Here is a 14,277-nt window from a genome sequence, read left to right as displayed (position 1 = left end):
AACATTCTAAGGGAAACTAATATAACCCTGACTGTTTATTTAAACCAAGCCAGGGCTGGTGTACCAATATGTTACCCCTCCGATCCTGTTACCCTTTAATAACATACTCAACATTTTCATTTTAAGGCAAAACTTCATTGACAAGTGTTTTTATTCATTATCAGTCATTTTTACATAAAAATATAATCCATAACATTCATTGATATTAGTGGGATTTGTTTGTTTAACATCACAACTAAGGACAAAAAATATGACGAAGTAAATCAACTATAGATTGCTGGAAGTTAAGGGGTAGTTTTCCAAAATGTTACCATAATCTTAATTGTTTTCTTACCTCGAGACAAAAAAATTGTTGGAAAGCACTCTGCTAATAATTCTAAATCAAACACAGATCTTCTGAAGTGATGTTTCGCAAAATACGAAACATTCTGGAACAGACCGTCCCAAGTTTTCATACTGGCATCACAAGCATTGTTGACTTCACCAGGCATTCCATAGAACCTGTATCACATTGTTGACTTCACCAGGCATTCCATAGAACCTGTATCACATTGTTGACTTCACCAGGCATTCCATAGAACCTGTATCACATTGTTGACTTCACCAGGCATTCCATAGAACCTGTATCACATTGTTGACTTCACCAGGCATTCCATAGAACCTGTATCACATTGTTGACTTCACCAGGCATTCCATAGAACCTGTATCACATTGTTGACTTCACCAGGCATTCCATAGAACCTGTATCACATTGTTGACTTCACCAGGCATTCCATAGAACCTGTATCACATTGTTGACTTCACCAGGCATTCCATAGAACCTGTATCACATTGTTGACTTCACCAGGCATTCCATAGAACCTGTATCACATTGTTGACTTCACCAGGCATTCCATAGAACCTGTATTTGAACCCAAAGGGGGCATAAATCAAATTGTACACTCTGCCCTAATCTCGTTCCCAGATACAAGAGTCTGGTGGACCAATGCATCAAACTTGGCCTTCGATAGCAAATAGAAAGGACAGGAGAATCTCCCAACGCGTAGGCATTGGCTGAAACTACCAACCAATCATCTCCCACAGCATCTTCCTCCTAACCTTCCCCTGTACTGTTCCATTCGTGAGCCACGCCTCGCAGTCGTGTGATTCGCTAAAATTAAATGATGACAAATACTTTACTCAGGAAGGTCACACCCATAGAATTATATGGTCACTCCCACTACGGCCAAAGTTAAATGATTGATGTCCCAGGGTTATAAATGCTGATTGCAATAGACTGGGGGACAAGTTTACACTCGACACTAACAGAGCACTCTGGATTGAGAGTGACAAAGTGTAGAGTATTTGAGGAATTTAGAAAATGACTACACCAGTTAAATTCAACAGGAGCCAGTAAACATTGGCTAAAACGTAACTAAATTGTTGCCACCAAGCCACTAATGAACATAAATACAATAGTGTAACAGCTAAGCTAGGGGCAAGTATAGTCTAACCAGCTAGGCTAGGGGCAAGTATAGTCTAACCAGCTAGGCTAGGGGCAAGTATAGTCTAACCAGCTAGGCTAGGGGCAAGTATAGTCTAACCAGCTAGGCTAGGGGCAAGTATAGTCTAACCAGCTAAGCTAGGGGCAAGTATAGTCTAACCAGCTAGGCTAGGGGCAAGTATAGTCTAACCAGCTAGGCTAGGGGCAAGTATAGTCTAACCAACTAGGCTAGGGGCAAGTATAGTCTAACCAGCTAGGCTAGGGGCAAGTATAGTCTAACCAGCTAGGCTAGGGGCAAGTCTAACCAGCTAGGCTAGAGGCAAGTCTAACCAGCTAGGCTAGGGGCAAGTATAGTCTAACCAACTAGGCTAGGGGCAAGTATAGTCTAACCAGCTAAGCTAGGGGCAAGTATAGTCTAACCAGCTAAGCTAGGGGCAAGTATAGTCTAACCAGCTAAGCTAGGGGCAAGTATAGTCTAACCAGCTAAGCTAGGGGCAAGTATAGTCTAACCAGCTAGGCTAGGGGCAAGTATAGTCTAACCAGCTAGGCTAGGGGCAAGTATAGTCTAACCAGCTAAGCTAGGGGCAAGTATAGTCTAACCAGCTAAGCTAGGGGCAAGTATAGTCTAACCAGCTAGGCTAGGGGCAAGTATAGTCTAACCAGCTAGGCTAGGGGCAAGTATAGTCTAACCAGCTAGGCTAGGGGCAAGTATAGTCTAACCAACTAGGCTAGGGGCAAGTATAGTCTAACCAGCTAGGCTAGGGGCAAGTATAGTCTAACCAGCTAGGCTAGGGGCAAGTCTAACCAGCTAGGCTAGAGGCAAGTCTAACCAGCTAGGCTAGGGGCAAGTATAGTCTAACCAGCTAGGCTAGGGGCAAGTATAGTCTAACCAACTAGGCTAGGGGCAAGTATAGTCTAACCAGCTAAGCTAGGGGCAAGTATAGTCTAACCAGCTAAGCTAGGGGCAAGTATAGTCTAACCAGCTAAGCTAGGGGCAAGTATAGTCTAACCAGCTAAGCTAGGGGCAAGTATAGTCTAACCAGCTAAGCTAGGAGCAAGTATAGTCTAACCAGCTAAGCTAGGGGCAAGTATAGTCTAACCAGCTAGGCTAGGGGCAAGTATAGTCTAACCAGCTAGGCTAGGGGCAAGTATAGTCTAACCAGCTAGGCTAGGGGCAAGTATAGTCTAACCAGCTAAGCTAGGGGCAAGTATAGTCTAACCAGCTAGGCTAGGTGCAAGTATAGTCTAACCAGCTAAGCTAGGGGCAAGTATAGTCTAACCAGCTAGGCTAGGGGCAAGTATAGTCTAACCAGCTAGGCTAGGGGCAAGTATAGTCTAACAAGCTAAGCTAGGGGCAAGTATAGTCTAACCAGCTAAGCTAGGGGCAAGTATAGTCTAACCAGCTAGGCTAGGGGCAAGTATAGTCTAACCAGCTACGCTAGGGGCAAGTATAGTCTAACCAGCTACGCTAGGGGCAAGTATAGTCTAACCAGCTAGGCTAGGGGCAAGTATAGTCTAACAAGCTAAGCTAGGGGCAAGTATAGTCTAACCAGCTAAGCTAGGGGCAAGTATAGTCTAACCAGCTAAGCTAGGGGCAAGTATAGTCTAACCAGCTAAGCTAGGAGCAAGTATAGTCTAACCAGCTAAGCTAGGGGCAAGTATAGTCTAACCAGCTAGGCTAGGGGCAAGTATAGTCTAACCAGCTAAGCTAGGGGCAAGTATAGTCTAACCAGCTAAGCTAGGGGCAAGTATAGTCTAACCAGCTAAGCTAGGGGCAAGTATAGTCTAACCAGCTAGGCTAGGGGCAAGTATAGTCTAACCAGCTAGGCTAGGGGCAAGTATAGTCTAACCAGCTAAGCTAGGGGCAAGTATAGTCTAACCAGCTAAGCTAGGGGCAAGTATAGTCTAACCAGCTAGGCTAGGGGCAAGTATAGTCTAACCAGCTAGGCTAGGGGCAATTATAGTCTAACCAGCTAGGCTAGGGGCAAGTATAGTCTAACCAACTAGGCTAGGGTAAAGTATAGTCTAACCAGCTAGGCTAGGGGCAAGTATAGTCTAACCAGCTAGGCTAGGGGCAAGTATAGTCTAACCAGCTAGACTAGGGGCAGGTATAGTCTAACCAGCTAGGCTAGGGGCAAGTATAGTCTAACCAGCTAGGCTAGGGGCAAGTATAGTCTAACCAGCTACAGTGGTTCCTCCTTTAAAAGTTGCGAGCTTGCATCATGGGAGTTAGAGGTACCCAGCGTCACGGCTTCATTGCTCCAGACCACCACCAGGGGGAGTTAGAGGTACCCAGCGTCATGGCTACATTACTCCAGACCACCAGAAGGGGGAGTTAGAGCACTCATTATGCATTTGGGTCCCAAGGTTTTTATATGACCGATCATATCAAGTGGTTCCAATGACGAATTTGACGTGGGCCACCCGTCCCTGGTGACTTCCGCAAAGATGGCTGACAAAACATTACGGTGGAAGCAAATGTTTGTAGTTATAACGTCATAACGAGCCAAGCAAAAAATGTACAATTGAGAGTAACATGTTAGTTAATGTAGAGACAAACGATTGCGCATATTTTTTTTGTCGTAAAGTTAATTTAGGAAAACGTAAAGCTTATTAAAGATCAGTGATAAGATCAAGAGCAGTGTACGGGTTCCTTCTCCTTTCTCCTCATCTTATCCGGCGGTTGCCATACACCTGCGAGTGCCTTTTGAATTTGACTTGACAAACAAGACGGCTTAATTTGAGTATTTCTTCGGAGCCTCGACCTATATAAAATAACTTAACTGACTGAGGTAGGCTAACAGCTTAATAGAAGTAGGATATTTTTGTATTAGGCCTACTTACAATTGCAACTGGTCAAAAATGTAGCATTCTAAATAAAACAATCATTTAAAGAAAGTCTGCAAGTTCGAACTTAAACAATGTAACTAAAAAGAAAGCACACATTTGTAATTCCCAAACTCTAAAAGTAATTGGAAAGATACATTGTGGTTACAATAAAGAATGTAGCCCATCATGCAACTGATTCCTATTAGCAGAACAATAGACTTTTAATAGCCGGGCAAATGTGAAAATCCCTCAATTTGCAATGTATTCGATTCTAAAGTGTTACATTTATAACTCAAAACAGCATTTCTTCATCAACATCGTTAATCTTCTTGATTATTTTTTTTCTGTAGCAATTTTCAGCAAATTGCTCAAGGGCCACGGTTAATGTCATCTGTGAAGATGGCGTTATTGAATGTCTCGCCAGCTTTGATCCATGCCTGGGCCTGCAGGATGCAACGTTCTTTGTTTGTCAGTGCTCACACTTTCAAAACAGCTCCTGGAGTAAAATTTACATATGCACAAAGACAAACACAAAACCTCTCTAAAGGCAAGACATGCATTAAAATAGAAGTAAAAGGACACTACTCCCTATATACTCCCCTGATAGGGGTAAAAGCACACTACTCCCTATAGACACACCCTCACTCCCCTGATAGGGGTAAAAGGACACTACTCCCTATACACACCCTCACTCCCCTGATAGGGGTAAAAGGACACTACTCCCTATATACTCCCCTGATAGGGGTAAAAGGACACTACTCCCTATATACTCCCCTGATAGGGGTAAAAGGACACTACTCCCTATATACTCCACTGATAGGGGTAAAAGGACACTATTCCTATATACACACCCTCACTCCCCTGATAGGGGTAAAAGGACACTACTCCCTATAGACACACCCTCACTCCCCTGATAGGGGTAAAAGGACACTACTCCCTATATACTCCCCTGATAAGGGTAAAATGACACTACTCCCTATATACTCCACTGATAAGGGTAAAAGGACACTACTCCCTATATACTCCCCTGATAGGGGTAAAAGGACACTACTCCCTATATACTCCCCTGATAAGGGTAAAAGGACACTACTCCCAATAGACACACCCTCACAGGGGTAAAAGGACACTACTCCCTATAGACACACCCTCACAGGGGTAAAAGGACACTACTCCCTATAGACACACCCTCATAGGGGTAAAAGGACACCAGTCCCTATAGACACATAAAATGCAAATTAATTACTTATCCAGAAAATCACATTGTATGATTTTTTGTTTTAGATTCCGTCTCTCACAGTTGAAGTTTACATATGATAAAAAATTAGACCTCTACATGCTTTGTAAGTAGGAAAACCTGCAAAATCGGCAGTGTATCAAATACCTGTTCTCCCCACTGTACATATAAATATATGGATGAGCGAGCGGCATTGGCAAGATGCAAAATACAGACTATACTGTATATATACATACAGTTGAAGTCGGAAATTTACATACACCTTAGCGAAATACATTTAAACTCAGTTTTCCACAATTCCTGACATTTAATCCCAGTAAAATTTCCCTGTCTTAGGTCAGTTAGGATCACCACTTTATTTTAAGGATGTGAAATGTCAGAATAATAGTAGAGAGAATTATTTATTTCAGCTTTTATCTCTTTCATCACATTCCCAGTGGGTCAGAAGTTTACATACACTCAATTAGTATTTGGTAGCATTGCCTTTAAATTGTTTAACTTGGGTCAAACGTTTCTGGTAGCCTTCCACAAGCTTTCCGCAATAAGTTGGGTGAATTTTGGCCCATTCCTCCTGACAGCGCTGGTGTAACTGAGTCAGGTTTGTAGGCCTCCTTGCTCGCACACACTTTTTAAGTTCTGCCCACACATTTTCTATGGGTTTCTAGGATTGAGGTCAGGGCTTTGTGATGGCCACTCCAATACCTTGGCTTTGTTGTCCTTAAGCCATTTTGCCACAACTTTGGAAGTATGCTTGGAGTCATTGTCCATTTGGAAGACCCATTTGCGACCAAGCTTTAACTTCCTGACTGATGTCTTGAGATGTTGCTTCAATATAGCCACATAATTTTCCTGCCTCATGATGCCATCTATTTTGTGAAGTGCACCAGTCCCTCCTGCAGCAAAGCACCCCCACAACATGATGCTGCCACCCCTGTGCAGTTGCAAACCGTAGTCTGGCTTTTTTATGGCGGTTTTGGAGCAGTGCCTTCTTCATTGCTGAGCGGCCTTTCAGGTTGTCGATATAGGACTTGTTTTACTGTGGATATAGATACTTTTGTACCGGTTTCCTCCAGCATCTTCACAGGGTCCTTCGCTGTTGTTCTGGGATTGATTTGCACTTTTCGCACAAAAGTACATTCATCTCTAGGAGACAGAACGTGTCTCCTTCCTGAGCGGTATGACGGCTGAGTGGTCCCATGGTGTTTATACTTGCGTACTATTGTTTGTACAGATGAACGTGGTACCTTCAGGCATTTGGAAATTGCTCCCAAGGATGAACCAGACTTGTGAAGGTCTACAATTTTTTTTCTGAGGTCTTGGCTGATTTTATTTGGATTTTCCCATGATGTCAAGCAAAGAGGCACTGAATTTGAAGGTAGGCCTTGAAATACATTCACAGGTACACCTCCAATTGACTCAAATTATGTCAATTAGCCTATCAGAAGTTTCTGAAGCCATGACATCATTTTCTGGAATTTTCCAAGCTGTTTAAAGGCACAGTCAATATAGTGTATGTAAACTTCTGACCCACTAGAATTGTGATACAGTGAATTATAAGTGAAATAATCCGTCTGTAAACAATTGTTGGAAAAATTACTTGTGTCATACACACAGATGTCCTAACCGACTTGCACTCTCACGGATTTGTTGGCTTTTCAGGAAAGTCACCGGTTGGTGACATGTTTCTATGATCACCTTTTGTCCGCCGACATAACTAGTGAAGTGTTTGACCTAGACTATCGAAAGCAGCACTTTTTTCGCAGTCTGAGCACTTGTGTTCAGCAGGGTTGCGTAAGCAACCACACATCTGTCTCAGTCGTATTTTTGGTACAACCCAGGGCTAAGGCAGTGCTCTGAGAAACCAACTTCCAAAAATAACGTATTGTCTTTGTTGGGGTAAACCAGGCATGGTGCCTCACAAAGCAGGTTTTTCAAGGAAGTCACAGCCTGTGCACCTCATGAAGGTTTGTAGGTGTTTTCATGTTGCGGACTGCTTGGATTCGGCTGTGGCTGGAAGCCCTCAGCACCCCAACGTAGTTTACCTTTGGTCCTGCACCATTGTCCTTTCATGATAGCCAACTTAGCCCCTGCCAACCGGAGTTGGGTAAGAACGTGGTCCATCTCGTTGAGATGTGACGAAGTCTCACTTGGCTTCTCATGAGAACATCGTCCACATAGATTATCGTCCCCCTGGTGGCTGCATCTGGCATTGCCTTGTGTAGGAAGATATATGTTATACTCTGCATACCCAAACGGGCAACGATTGAACGAGCTTGTTCGAGAAAGACAAAGCCAACTTATGTTGGTCACGAGGGTCGACTGTCATGGTCCAGAAACTATTTGCCACATTGACGGTGGAGAAGTACTCGGCGTTTGCCACCTTTTGGCAATTCTTGGTCGAGTTATGTTATTGGCCAACGAGACAACAGAACCAGCTTGTTGAGTTATCTGTAGTCAATGGTAAGACGCCATTTACCCATTGGTTTCAAAACAGGCCACATGGGGTTGCTGTACGTACTGTTAAAATTCCCTAATTATCTGTTTAGCTAATAGGGAGTCGATAATCTCTTGTACCGCCGAGTACGCTGCAAGCGGAATTTTGGATTGTCTCACAAACATAGGAGCTGCTCTGAGTGGTAAGAATAAGCAACACACGAATACCCATAACACCGCAGTCCAGCGAGTCTGTCGACCAGATCTCTGTGTTTGTTAAACAATTCCCGCAACTGGTGTCATTGACAAGTGACAATTGCCACTCCTGTACCTGATGCCGCACCTTCCAACTGGAGTGATTGCTCCCCCCCAAGCTTGAAAACCGAATTGTCAGGGCTCTTAGCCCGGCTCGCTTTCGATGCTTCAAAAGCTGTGCTCGCAAGCTCTTGGAGTGCCGAGATTGGCAAACCAACGTGGGCAATAGGGCCCAAGTAGTTAATGAAGTTGGGATACATGTTTGACAAACATTTGTTTGAATGGTAATAGCTCTTCCATTCCTGTTTCAGTGAGTATGCCAAAGTAAGCTGAACGAAGCCTATGATAGTAGGCTTGTGGGTATTCATTTCGAGCTTGTTTGTCATGTTTGCGAGTCGCAGAAACACTGAATTCTATTTTCAAAGCTGTGGCAAGTTTAGCATAGTTGTTTTGCACGTGTTGCTGTTGTAGACGGATTAACCTTGTCCACGTGTCTGGACATTCGCTTCAACAGATAAAGCCTGTCAGTATTCGTAGCATTAGGATAGCCATCCAAGGTGTCCTCTATGTCTGCTAAGAACGTCTGTGTCGTTCGGCTTACTTGGAACGGGGCCAAAGGTGGGGAAGTGTAACGATTTTGTCAAGGCGTTCAGCGCCAAATGCATAATTTTTTTGTACCGAAAGGAAAAGCCAAGCTTTTGGCTTTGTTGCCGAGGAGGCGCCATTCAGCCAAGAGGAAAAGACTGAGGGACCCCTAAGACAGGTGAAGTATGAAACCTCTTGTCATCTTCGTTCCTTCGTTCCCTGAGCTCTGGTTGCGAGTAGTCATACTGTAGCGCGTGACTGTTCTGGAATTCCTCCAGATGGTACCTAAGGGTGGTATTCTGCTGCATCGCAGAGTCCACTTGGGAGTTCCTCTGTCCAGTGTCTGTTCTTTTGCCCATCTTAATCTTTTCTTTTTATTGGCCAGTCTGAGATATGGCGTTTTCTTTGCAACTCTGCCTAGAAGGCCAGCATCCCGGAGTCGCCTCTTCACTGTTGACGTTGAGACTGGTGTTTTGCGGGTACTATTTAATGAAGCTGCCAGTTGAGGACTTGTGAGGCGTCTGTTTCTCAAACTAGACAGTCTAATGTACTTGTCCTCTTGCTCAGTTGTGCACCGGGGCCTCCCACTCTTTCTATTCTGATTAGAGCCAGTGTGCGCTGTTCTGTGAAGGGAGTAGTACACAGCGTTGTACGAGATCTTCAGTTTCTTGGCAATTTCTCGCATGGAAAAGTCTTCATTTCCCAGAACAAGAATAGACTGACGAGTTTCAGAAGAAAGTCTTTGTTTCTGGCCATTTGAGCCTGTAATTGAAACCCAAAAATGCTGATTCTCCAGATACTCAACTAGTCTAAAGGACATTTTTTTTGCTTCTTTAAATCAGGACAACAGTTTTCAGCTGTGCTTACATAATTGAAAAAGGGTTTTCTCATGATCGATTAGCCTTTTAAAATGATAAACTTGGATTAGCTAACACAACGTGCCATTGGAACACAGGAGTGATGGTTTCTGATAATGGGCCTCTGTACACCTATGTAGATATTCCATTAAAAATCTGCTGTTTCCAGCTACAATAGTCATTTACAACATTAACAATGTCTACTGTATTTCTGATCAATTTTATGTTATTTTAATGGACAAAAAAATTGCTTTTTTTTCAAAAACAATGACATTTCTAAGTGACCCCAAACTTTTGAATGGTAGTGTATATACACTGCTCAAAAAAATAAAGGGAACACTTAAACAACACAATATAACTCCAAGTCAATCACACTTCTGTGAAATCAAACTGTCCACTTAGGAAGCAACACTGATTGACAATAAATTTCACATGCTGTTGTGCAAATGGAATAGACAAAAGGTGGAAATTATAGGCAATTAGCAAGACACCCCCAAAAAAGGAGTGATTCTGCAGGTGGTGACCACAGACCACTTCTCAGTTCCTATGCTTCCTGGCTGATGTTTTGGTCACTTTTGAATGCTGGCGGTGCTCTCACTCTAGTGGTAGCATGAGACGGAGTCTACAACCCACACAAGTGGCTCAGGTAGTGCAGTTCATCCAGGATGGCACATCAATGCGAGCTGTGGCAAAAAGGTTTGCTGTGTCTGTCAGCGTAGTGTCCAGAGCATGGAGGCGCTACCAGGAGACAGGCCAGTACATCAGGAGACGTGGAGGAGGCCGTAGGAGGGCAACAACCCAGCAGCAGGACCGCTACCTCCGCCTTTGTGCAAGGAGGTGCACTGCCAGAGCCCTGCAAAATGACCTCCAGCAGGGCACAAATGTGCATGTGTCTGCTCAAACGGTCAGAAACAGACTCCATGAGGGTGGTATGAGGGCCCGACGTCCACAGGTGGGGGTTGTGCTTACAGCCCAGCACCGTGCAGGACGTTTGGCATTTGCCAGAGAACACCAAGATTGGCAAATTCGCCACTGGCGCCCTGTGCTCTTCACAGATGAAAGTAGGTTCACACTGAGCACATGAGCACATGTGACAGACGTGACAGAGTCTGGAGACGCCGTGGAGAACGTTCTGCTGCCTGCAACATCCTCCAGCATGACCGGTTTGGCGGTGGGTCAGTCTGGTGTGGGGTGGCATTTCTTTGTGGGGCCGCACAGGCCTCCATGTGCTCGCCAGAGGTAGCTTGACTGCCATTAGGTACCGAGATGAGATCCTCAGACCCTTTGTGAGACCATATGCTGACACATGCACATTTAGTCTAGTCACTTCTGAAACACGAGAGACAGAAATAGTACTTTGTTTTGGAGTCTATTTCTCAGAATACCTAAGTCGGCCGGCCCTAATGTCCTGGCTCGTAGGCGTTCAGTACACATACTCTCGTTACTGTAACTGAGTAGCTTTTCCAAGTACTTGTACTTTTCAGTCAGTCATTTTACTTCTGAGTCAAATGTAACTAAAGTAACAGTACTTCTGAGTAAAACTGCATTGTTAGTTAAGGGCTTGCAAGTAAGCATTTCACTGTAAGGTCTACACCTCTTGTATTTGGTGCATGTGACAAATAACATTTGATTTGAAATATGGTATGATTCTACTATTTATACCTGTTTGCATCTGTTTCAAACTTTTATTTTGAAGGTAAACCGCAAATTCCAATATTGTTTCGGCCAGCTTCACACAGGTGATCCAAACCCAATCGAGCAACGCTCCATGACATTGATCAACCGATTGTGTATTAGATACCACAGATTGTTTGATTGACACTGCCTCATCATATTGGAGGAATAAATAAAATAAATAAATTGAAATTGAAACACATACAGTACCAGTCAAATGTTTGGACACACCTACACATTCAAGGGTTTCTCTTTATTTGTACAAGATTCTACATTGTAGAATAGTGAAGACAACACTATGAACACATATGGAATCATGCAGTAACCAAAAAAGTGTTAAATCTAAATATATTTTAAACTTGAGATTCTTCAAAGTAGCCACCCTTTGCCTTGATTACAGCTGTGCACACTCTTGGCATTCTCTCAACCAGCTTCATGAGGAATGCTTTTCCAACAGTCTTGAAGGAGTTCCCACATATGCTGAGCACTTGTTGGCTGCTTTTCCTTCACTGTGCGGTCCAACTCATCCCAAACCATCTCAATTTGGTTGAGGTTGGGTGATTATCATCTGATGCAGCACTCCATCACTCTCCTTCCTGGTCAAATAGCCCTTACACAGCCTGGAGGTGTGTTGGGTCATTGTCCTGTTGAAAAACAAATGATAGTCCCACTAAGCCCAAACCAGATGGAATGGCGTATGGCTGCAGAATGCTGTGGTAGCCATGCTGGTCAAGTGTGCCTTGAATTCTAAATAAAATCAGTGTCACCAGCAAACCACTCCCACACCATCACACCTCCATGCTTCACGCTGGAAACCATCCGTTCACCTACTCTGTGTCTCATGAAGACATGACGGCTGGAACAAAAAATCTCACATTTGGACAGATTCGCACCAGTCTAATGTCCATGGCTCATGTTTCTTGGCCCAAGCAGGTCTGTTCTTATTGGTGTCCTTTAGTAGTGGTTTCTTTTCAGCAATTCGACCATGAAGGCCTGAATGACAGTCGATGTTGAGATGTGTCTTGAACTCTGAAGCAATTATTTGGGCTTCAATTTCTGAGGCTGGTAACTAATGAACTTATCCTCTGCAGCAGAGGTAACTCTGGGTCTTCCTTTCCTGTGGCGGTCCTCATGAGAGCCAGTTTCATCATAGCGCTTGATGGTTTTTGCGATTGCACTTGAAGAAACTTTCAAAGTTGTTGAAATTTTCAGGATTGACTGCCCTTCATGTCTTAAAGTAATGATGGACTGTTTGCTTATTTCAGCTGTTCTTTCCATAATATGGACTTGGTCTTTTACCAAACAGGGCTATCTTCTGTATACCAACCCTACCTTGTCACAACACAACTGATTGGCTCAAACGCATTAAGGAAAGAAATTCCACAAATAAGTTAACTTTTAAAAAGGCACATCTGTTAATGGAAATGCATTCCAGGTGACTACCCCATGAAGCTGGTTGAGAGAATGCTAAGCTGTCATCAAGGCAAAGGGCGGCTACTTTGAAGAATCTCATAACATGTATATGTTTAACACTTTTTGGGGGTTACTACAGGATTCCATATGTGTTATTTCATAGTTTTGATGTATTCACTATTATTCTACAATGTAGAAAATAGTAAAAATATCGAAAAACCCTTGAACGAGTAGCTGTGTCCAAACTTTTGACTGGTACTGTAGATCTGTAATTAATTAGACACTAAGACACAGGTGCCTCCGGATGGAAATATGCAGATTTCCAGATGGTAAAAATACCATAACTTCATTAAAACGAGAGTTCAGTTCATGTAACAGGGCTGACTAAAATGAGGGACCGGTGTTTATTTTTTAAATAAACTGAAACATTAAGGCTAAGTATCAAACACATGTACTTAGTAAGGCACACCCTCAAATTGTTATCTGCCGAACCTTACCGTGAAATGCTCACTTACAAGCCCTTAACCAACAATGCAGGTCAAGAAATAATTTATTTAGTAAATATTTTCTTAACTCTAAAGTAAGAAATGTAGCATTTTGGACCTAGACTTGGCGCTCCAGGACCCTTGGAAGAATCCCCTTGGTCCAAACAAGTGAAGTTGGCTACGTAAGCCCTTCAGTCTTATTTTGATTAAAGTGTATTTCTGAAGAGCAGAGGAAGATTGCAGTGGACGTCAAAAGAATCCAGACAACAGAAGTTGTGTTTCTTTTAAACTTCGGAGTACAGCACCCGTCAAATGAGTCATCTCGGGGATAACGACGGATGTTCATGTTGAATACCTGGTGTGGTTGGCGTCTGACCCGCTGGGTAAATGGAGGAAAAGGTCTGTCGGTCCTGGTTTTTGATAAGAGCAAATACCTAAAATAGCATGTAAGAGCTTTCGTCCTCAAACCACTGCAGTGTAAGAATTGTAAAGGATTTGGCCGTGTTTCAAGTGTGTGTAGACGAACAGAGTATACTGAAGAACGGTGTGTAGGAGGACGACGGTGTTGCAATTGTGGCGAGGACCATGATCCTGAGTTTCTGGAGTGCCCTGTAAGGGCGAAGGAAATTGAGGTGGCAAAAAGTTAGATCGGTCAATCGAATCTCCTATACGGAGGCGATTTAAAATAAAAACAAGTGACGCTAGTGAAGAGATAGTGGTGGATACGCCACAGCCTGTTAATGTTTGTTGCCAGTTGTGTGTTAAAAAGGTGGATTGTTGCATTCATTGCCACAGTTATAAACTGAACATAAGTCTTAAAAGAAGTGTAAGAAACTGGACATTAATTGTGGCTGCGGCATAAAAGTTTTTGGGACTCAAGGATTTTACATCTTTAGACTTGCAAGAGGAACTGGCGCCGGAAGACCCCCGCCCTCCCAGGTAGGGATCAGATCGGTTTAATTTTTAACATAAGTGCTTTGATTTCTTATTTTTTGTAGTTTTTTTGGGGGGGGGGAAATCCTGTTGTTT

This window comes from Salvelinus namaycush, chromosome 4 (assembly GCF_016432855.1).
Source record: "Salvelinus namaycush isolate Seneca chromosome 4, SaNama_1.0, whole genome shotgun sequence".
In the NCBI taxonomy this organism is placed as follows: domain Eukaryota; kingdom Metazoa; phylum Chordata; class Actinopteri; order Salmoniformes; family Salmonidae; genus Salvelinus; species Salvelinus namaycush.
This window is presented reverse-complemented; position numbering follows the sequence as displayed.